This window comes from Helianthus annuus, chromosome 11, assembly GCF_002127325.2.
Source record: "Helianthus annuus cultivar XRQ/B chromosome 11, HanXRQr2.0-SUNRISE, whole genome shotgun sequence".
In the NCBI taxonomy this organism is placed as follows: Eukaryota; Viridiplantae; Streptophyta; class Magnoliopsida; order Asterales; family Asteraceae; genus Helianthus; species Helianthus annuus.
This window is the reverse complement of record NC_035443.2, coordinates 178,546,663-178,555,684: the sequence shown is the minus strand read 5'-3', so window position 1 is coordinate 178,555,684 and position 9,022 is coordinate 178,546,663.

The window sequence follows — 9,022 nt, the reverse complement described above, 5'->3', positions numbered from 1 at the left end:
AGCTTAACGAATGAACACGACCAAAAAATTTTGCTCGGTTAGCTTAGTAAACGAACACGAACAAAGGTCTCGTTCATTCGACTGCGTTCGTGAATGTTCGGTTACGTTTTTTATGTACGTCCATTCGTGCTTGTTTGATTATCGTAAAAAAATAACAAATTATAAACCTTTTATCTAAAAATATTAAAAACTTGAAACCTTTTTTTTCTAAGTTAGCTAAAATTTAGACATTCAAGACATCTTTTTAGGATAGTTATGTCTAAATTAGTTAAACTTTGAATAATTATATCTAATTAATTCTGGATAATAATGTCTAAGTTATTAAACTTGATTCATCGTCTGGTGGCTGTAATAGACTTCATGTGTTTTGATTTATCATTTGATGGTTGTACTTAAGTACTTATGTCCAATATTTAAGGTTAAGAATGTTTTTATTTTCAAGTTAAATGTTCGTATAAATTCGTTTTTATTCGTTTGTGTTCGAGACCGGTGTTCACGAATTGTTCGCAAACAAGTGAATTTTCTTAACGAACGAACATGAACACAAATTTATGTTCGGTATGCGTTCATGAACAGTTCGCGAACAAGTTAATTTCCTTAACGAACGAACACGAACACGAACATGGCCTTGTTCATGTTCGTTCGGTTCGATCACAGCCCTACTTAAAAACTCTACTTAATAGTTCGTCTCACATATTAAATTTCTAGCTGAATATATGTTTTTTCAATCCCATATTATAAGGTCACATATGTGAATACCCCTCCCAAGTCCCAAGTGTTTCGGATTTGATAGGGTTTAGGATTTCTTTTATTTTTTTTGTCACGGGTGTTACATTTATTTTGGAAGAGTAAACTGCCATTTTGGTCTCTGAAGTTTGGGCAGTTTTGCTATTTTAGTCCAAATCTCAAACCTTTTGCATCTGGGTACTTTTGGTTTCAGTTTTGTTGTCATTTTGGTCCAAAAGTGAAATCAGCTCAAATTCCTCAAATTAAATCATAATGTTTTGTCCTTTTCCTCAAGGGCAAAATAATCATTATATAAAAATAAAAAATTTATATAATATATAAACTCTTCACACACACTCTCTCTCTCTCTCTCTCTCTCTCTCTCTCTAAACACCCATCCTTCTCTCTCTTCTCTCTCTATCACATGAGTTAAAGCAAGGCCTTGGTTATTCACACATCCCCTTTGGTTATTTACACATCCCTTAAACCCTATAGGAAGTGTATAGGGCAATACGGTTCTTCTGGGTCCAAGCGTATTGAGCAATACACTTCCTATATGTGTATTGAAGTACAAACTTTTTCAGAAGATGGTCAGCTAATAATTAGGGGACCAGAGGAAGCGTATAGGGCAATACGGTTCCTCTGGGTCCAAATGTATTAAGCAATACACTTCCTATATGTGTACCAAACTTTTCAAAAGATGATCAACTAAAAGGAAGTGTATAGGGCCATACGCTCCCTTAATGATTTTTTTTTTCAAAAGACAAGAGGAATCATATAGGGCCATACGTTCCCTGGAGGAATTTTTTTTGCAAGAACAACATATTGTTATTAGTATCTTTTTTAACTTTATTTTTTTAAATATTAATTAAGTTGTTTTTTTGTTATAAAATTATGTCAGTTTTTTTTGTTATAAATTTTATAAAAGACGTAGTGAAATTAAGCAATCCAAACAAATTAAACATATCCAAATTAAACAAATATTACAAATACTTAAAATTAAATTCACTTGTTCGTACAGTACTACATAATATGATAATAAAAACCACTATCATCATCAATCCTCGTCAGACTCAACGAGCTCCTCCTCTGTAAAGTTCGGGACACGCCTAGTGGGTGACGGGTGTGTCGTGTATAGGACGTGCCTGGAGCCTATAAAAAATTCAAACAAAATACTTATTACATAACATTAAAATAATTTGTTATGCAAGAACAACATATTGTTATTAGTATCTTTTTGAACTTTATTTTTTTAAACATTAATTAAGTTGTTTTTTTGTTATAAAATGATGTTAGTTTTTTTGTTATAAATTTTATAAAAGACGTAGTGAAATTAAGCAATCCAAACAAATTAAACATATCCAAATTAAACAAATATTACAAATACTTAAAATTAAATTCAATTGTTCGTACAGTACTACATAATATGATAATAAAAACCACTATCATCATCAATCCTCGTCAGACTCAGCGAGCTCCTCCTCTGTAAAGTTAGGGCACGCCTAGTGGGTGACGGGTTGTGTCGTGTATAGGACGTGCCTGGAGCCTATAAAAAATTCAAACAAAATACTCATTACATAACATTAAAATTGTTCGTAGAAAATGAAATAAAACAAAATAACATACCTGCATGGAAAGGTCGGACAGAGGAAAGAGCAGCATGGTCTGGCCGGACCGAGGAAGATGTGGCAAGGAAAGGTCGGGCTGAGTATAGGACGGGTCGTAAAGCTATAAGAATTTAAACAAAATACCCATTACATAATATTAAATTGCTCGTAGAAAAATGAAATAAAAATAAGATAATATACCTGCATGGACGGGAGGGGCTGGGTAAAGGATGGCATGGACGGGTCGGGCTACTGCGTAAAGAATGGGCCCTAGTCCAGATAAACTCATGGTGGTGGACGGGGTGGAACCGATATACCCATGTACTTATACATTTCACCCATGCCACTCATCAGCCACCTTATGTTATCATGCATCTGATCCATTTGGCGACCGTGGGATGTTATCTCCTGACCATGCAGTGTTAGAAGTCGTATTTGCTCATCTTGGTTACTACATCTTTGCTTTAGTAACTATATAAAATATTTGTTGCCAATTTGCCATACATAGTCAGTCATATAAAGGAAACTAATACATTAGAAATTGATATGAATAAATGATGAATACATGAAACGTATATGACCAAATAAAATTATTCAAACCAACTTCTATTAATTTCTTAAATTTTTAAAATATGTCTATATAATGAGAAAATTATTATGGTTATCATAAATATGTTTTGGGTATTACAATAATGTATAAACGTTTTTTTTTTGACACATTTTTATAAAAAGGATTCAGATTATAGATTATGGGACCAGGGGAACCATATTGCCCCATATGCTTCCTATACATTGGCTCTAGGGGAACCATATTGCCCCATACGCTTCCTATACTCATGGGGATCGTATTGGGCAATACGTTTCCTATTGGGTCACTTTACAGTTTCGAAATGCGTGCGCGTCAGAGAATAGTGTACCAATAGGAACCGTATTGCCCAATACGCTTCCTATTGGTGTCACATTTAATGCTTCAAACCCTATGAGGAACTGGTAGTGATACATCCATACTCAATATACATCCATACTCAAATCGGTTGCAAGCATCCTTCATTGTAGAGTGGGGACTTTTCCATTCAAATACTTAGGCTTGCTAGTAGGGGCAAATATGAACCTGATTAAGCATTGGAAGCTGGTGGTGGACACTTTTAAAAAGTACTTGTCAAATATTGGAAGGCAAATAATTTATCTTATGGTGGTCATATTACTCTAGAAGATTTATTGGGTTGCATGAAATCATGTTATAGCTCTGAAGGAATATAGTGGAGTGGGTATTGGGTCGCTTGGGAATACAAAGATGGTGATACTTGCAAAGTGGTAGTGTCTATTCAAAGTCGACAAAGATGCCCTTTGGAAAAAGGTAATTTGGAGCCTTTATTAAAACTCAAGTTGTTGGATAATATGTAGCTTTTTAATATTTTATTATATTAATATGTTATTTTTAATAATTACTTTTAACTTTTAACATATTTTCAGTTTTCCTTTTTATTATTATACTAAATTATGAGACCCGTGTATTACACGGGTTTAATGATATAAATTTGTAAATTTTGTAATTTATATTTCTTGATAAATTTACATAAGGGAGTTTTTTTACCAAAGATGACGCAACAGCTGGTCATGTGTTAAAACCAATTCTTATACAAACAAACCAACTTTACATAGAAATTGTCCTATACTTTTATTTATCGTCATGGCAAAACATAGGGCGAGACGAAACTGCCTCTTTTCAATATAAACGGAATCCTTCTATCTGTCAGTATTAAACGAAATCTAGGGATAAACGTTCAAGTGTTAGTATTACTTCCGAATAATATGAGTAATATGAGTGCCTCAATAACCTCAATAAATCATTCTTTCAATCAATATTTCTTGATAATGCCACTGGAACACTAACATTTGTTAATTATCAATGGTTTGGCAAACCTAAAAAATAACTTCATTTAGGACATCCGGTGAGTATAGACTTGCATCAAAATTATTATCAAGATATTCTATCCTTAAACCCGTTTATTACACGGGGTCTAATAACATTAAAAGTGTTTTCAAAGCATGGAAGTAAACCAATTTTCAAATTCAAGGCATGGAAGTAAACCGGTTTTCAAATATCAGATTAACTTATTCTTTACCTTTTTTATTATTATAATATAAAATAATAATTTATTTAATAGATGTTTTAAACATATAGTAAAAAAGTCCTTTTAAAGAATAAGAAGGTGTTGTCAAATTGACATTATTTGAAATTGTTTATTATAAGTAGAATTGTTACTAATAACTAACTATACATTTTAGATAAGTCAAAAGTAAATACTCAATACCCAAGTAAACAATAAAATATTTATTAGTATTAAGTTGTTAAGGAATTTTTTATTGCTTTGTATTTATTAATTAATTAATTAATAATAATAATAATAATAATAATAATAATAATAATAATAATGGATAATTGAAGAAGAGAATGCCATATGACATTAAGCACGCTCTTGTCTTTGTATAAGAATATCATGTGGCATTATCTATACTTTTTTATTAGTATTAGATTTACTTTTAACTTTTAACATATTTTCATTTTTTTCCTTTTCTAAAACCATATTTCCTTTATCATTTATTTTTGTTTTAATAATTCTTCTCTTTCTTTTTTAATTCATCTGTGCTTTCTCAATTACTTTGATATTTTTTTAATAACTTATATTCGTTATTTTTTTAAGCTTAAGTACATAGTTTTATTTAATTTTTACTCTCAATCAGTATAAGTTTTATTAAAAACGAATTTATATTCCAAATAAAGTATTTATTTGGTATGGTAATATGGTATGATGATCATCTGAAACGATTCTAACGATTAGGCTTTCTAAACAACATGCTACATTTTCAAATAACGTTTGTTTTACATTATCATTTGCTCCGTTTCGCGGTAACGCACGACGTAAAAAAACCTAGTTATATTAAATTTGCAAAATACCTAAATCCTATCCAATCAAATTCGTCTTGCGATAGCGATCGTAAGGCTACGGGTAATAGCTTCACCCAGTTTTAGTGCCGCATCATATAGTGTTTGACACATTATCTAATCACTTTCTTTCACTAACTGCCGCATCACTAAGGGGGAGCGGGGCACCCTCGGTGACCCCGTGCGGGGACCAATTTCACCGATCAGGGAGGTGCCGCTGTCCAGCGGGGAGCCAAAATCGGGGAGCATGATCGGTGAGGAGGCACCGAAGAGAGGGGAGGAGAGAGAAGGTGGGCCCCATTCAATCAACCAATGAATTTTTTTTTTTAATAAAAAACCAAGTCACCTAAGAGGGGAGTGCCGCCATCAATTTAGGGTGTGAGGGGAGTTGACGTGGCACACGAGGATTGGTTATGCGTAAGAGAGGGGACTCCCCTCTTAGACCGCCCGTACTGGGGCGTTTTTTTTTTAAAAAATTTCAATTAAAACGCCATATAACGCCCCACATGCCATTACACCCGGCGTTATAGGGCGTTATTATCGATAAAAAAATTCGTCTGGCGTTTTAATTAAAACACTTAAAATTGAGAGGGGCCCACTTTTTGACCGTTGACAACGGTCATATTATTTATTATTTTTTTAATTTAAAATATTACCCACTATAAATATATACCCCACATTCTCACTTTTTTTTTTCTTTTTTATAAAAAACCCACTTTCTCTCCTACTTTCTCTCCCACTTTCTTCTAATTTTTATAACAAAACCCACTTTCTTCTAATTTTTATACAATCATGCATCCATACCGCCCCCCTTTTCGTGTCCCCGCAAGACCCACGAACCCGAACACAACCCAACCGCAAACCCCGTACAACCTTCAAGACATGGACCCGAGCTTTTTAACTTACGCGGCTTACTTGAGCGGCGCCCCTCCGTTTGTTCCTCCCACTTTCGGCTATGGTCAAGCCGGCGGGTCTCAACCGTCACAACCAGAAGCCGAACCCGATGTGGAAGTCGTACCGGAGACGCAACCCGAACCGGTGTAAGAGACATCGAAACGCGGCAAAAGGTCGCATAAGAAGAAGGAAAAAGACGCACCGCGGCGTACAAAAAATATCATTAAATGGACGAAGGAAGAGGAATTCACGTTGACTCGGGCGTTTCTCGACATTTCGGAGGACGAAGATACCGGTAACTATTTTATATAAATATTATTTTACTTATTTTGTTAATTTAATTTTTAACATACAACTTATAATTTTTTTTTTTTTTTTTTGTAGCAAACTTTCAAACGGGCCCGGTTTTTTGGGATAGGGTTCATGCACTTTTCTTTAGCACGTGGGGTCAAGGCGAACATCGAGACAAAGATTCCCTTTCTAGCAAATGGACCGACATCAACAACAAGTGTCATGCGTTCCAAGAAGTCTTCCAACGTAACTACGATAATCGGCCGAGCGGTGAAGGTGACATGGGGGTTTTAACGAAGACTTTGGAGGAGTTCGAGAGGACAAAATGCCCTTTCACGTACTATAAGTGTTGGGAGCTACTACGAAAAAGTCCAAAGTGGGCGGTAGTTAATCCAATGACGTCTAGTAGTAGACGTCGGGCTAAAAGGTCAAAAACATCATCCTCCGTTGACCCGTCAACTCCGACATCGGATGCCCGCAATGTTGATTTAAATGAGGCGGTGGACGTTGACGAGGGAATTCAAGAAGAGTTGGTCCGACCCACCGGTAGAAGAAAGGGAACCGGGAAAAAAACGGTCGAGTCGTCTTCCGATCTCGAGTTAAAGGAAGATTTCGAGGAGATGAACCGTCGTTTCCAAGACATTCGCGACTTCGGCCACCAACGTTATGAGATTATGAAGGAACGAGTGGCCGAAACCAAAAAAATTAACGAGATGCAAGAGGCGAGGCAAATGAAAAAGGACATTGAGTTTTTGTCCAAACCTATCGACCACCTACAAGGCGATGCGTTGATACTTGCGCAAATGCATCGCCAAAAAATTAGAGAAAAATATGGACTCTAGATCATGTTATTTGTTTTAAGTTTATTTTTTTTGTTTCGGTTTTTTTTTCTGTTTTTTTTTCAGTTTTTTTTATTTTCTGTCTTTTTTTTCAGTTTTTTTTTATTTTTATTTCAAGTAATGTAATTTTTTTTTAAATTAATGAAGTTTTTTATGTTTTAAATTAAAAAAATATTGAAATGATTGAATGGGGGTTATTGGCATAATGCCCCACTACGCCACTTTTGCTATAATGCCCCATCGATGACTAGGACGCCACGTGTCGGATAATGCCCCATGGTGGGGGCATTATACCACATTACCACTACACATGGTCTTAGGGTGTAAGGGGCACTCCCCTAAGAGGGGAGTCCCCTCTCTTACGCATAACCAATCCTCGTGTGCCACGTCAACTCCCCTCTTAAACTCCCATCACACCCTAAATTGATGGCGGCACTCCCCTCTTAGGTGACTTGATTTTTTATTAAAAAAAAAAGTTTTCATTGGTTGATTGAATGGGGCCCACCTTCTCTCTCCTCCCCTCTCATCGGTGCCTATCCCCCGAATTTGGTCCCCGATTTTGGTCCCCGAGTGAATGGCGCCACCTCCCCTATCGGTACAATCGGTCCCCGCATGGGGTCACCGAATTGTGCCCCGCATACCCTTAAGGGAGTGCCCTTTACACCCTAATGATTTCACTTCTTTTTACTACACTCCAATTATTTTTTAATCATTGGTTCATGATATAAATCATCGCCTCACTATGTTTCACCTTTCTTTCACGCAAACCACACATGCTGGTCTGATTTCTTTCTGGCTCTCATTGTCAGCCCCATGTGACCTTGGCTATAAAATAAACGCTTGCTCTACAAAATCTGGAACACATCTATCTCTCTTTAATTTTCTCTCTTTTCTTTGGTTGTGTCGTTCCGTTTTTAGGCAAGAAATAAGTATCCAACCACCAAAAGAGCTCCAGTGGTTCAACATGTACTGGGCGAGCACGTAACCTTTGACCCCTATACTTTCTTTAATCTTTATAGTTAAATACAATCTAATACATTCGTTCATATCATCATATAACTTTGGAATACTAGTGAAACGAATTTCCAGCGACTTGTAGCGACAACCTAAGATGATAATCTCACATGCGTTAAATATTTTTGTTTTAAAGGTAGAACCAAGTTCATATCTCTCGAGAGCTCCTTCCCCTTTAACGAGTGTCATGCAGTTCACGAAAACTACCTTCATGTCATTGGTAACGCCTGGATCATGCATGACCACGTCATAGGGGTTTCTAAAAGATAATTAAGAAGTTCCTTTGTTTTAGTGATGTATTAGCAACCAGAACTTATCATGCTCTTGTAACATTTAACTACGCTTCGCAAAATTAAGTTAGTTTTGAGGGTTTCAAGTGCCTAAAACGCGGAACAGGAGATACCAAGCTCACCAAGTAGCAAAACTTGGGAAGGAGGGGAAACCTAAAGGGGTAGGGGTGCCCATCACTCACAACTCACTCATCACTCACGACATCCAATCAATTTCCGCCATGTCATTGAGCATTATTCCATTACTAGTGATGGTTTTTAGTGGAAATGTCTATCACTCACCACACACTATCAAAATCATTCAAAAAAAAAAAAAAAAAAAAAAAAAGAAACAACAAAAAAACAAAACAAAACTGAATTGCATCAACATCAACTTCTTTACGCGTGAAAATCTCAACGCGTTTTAGGATCCAC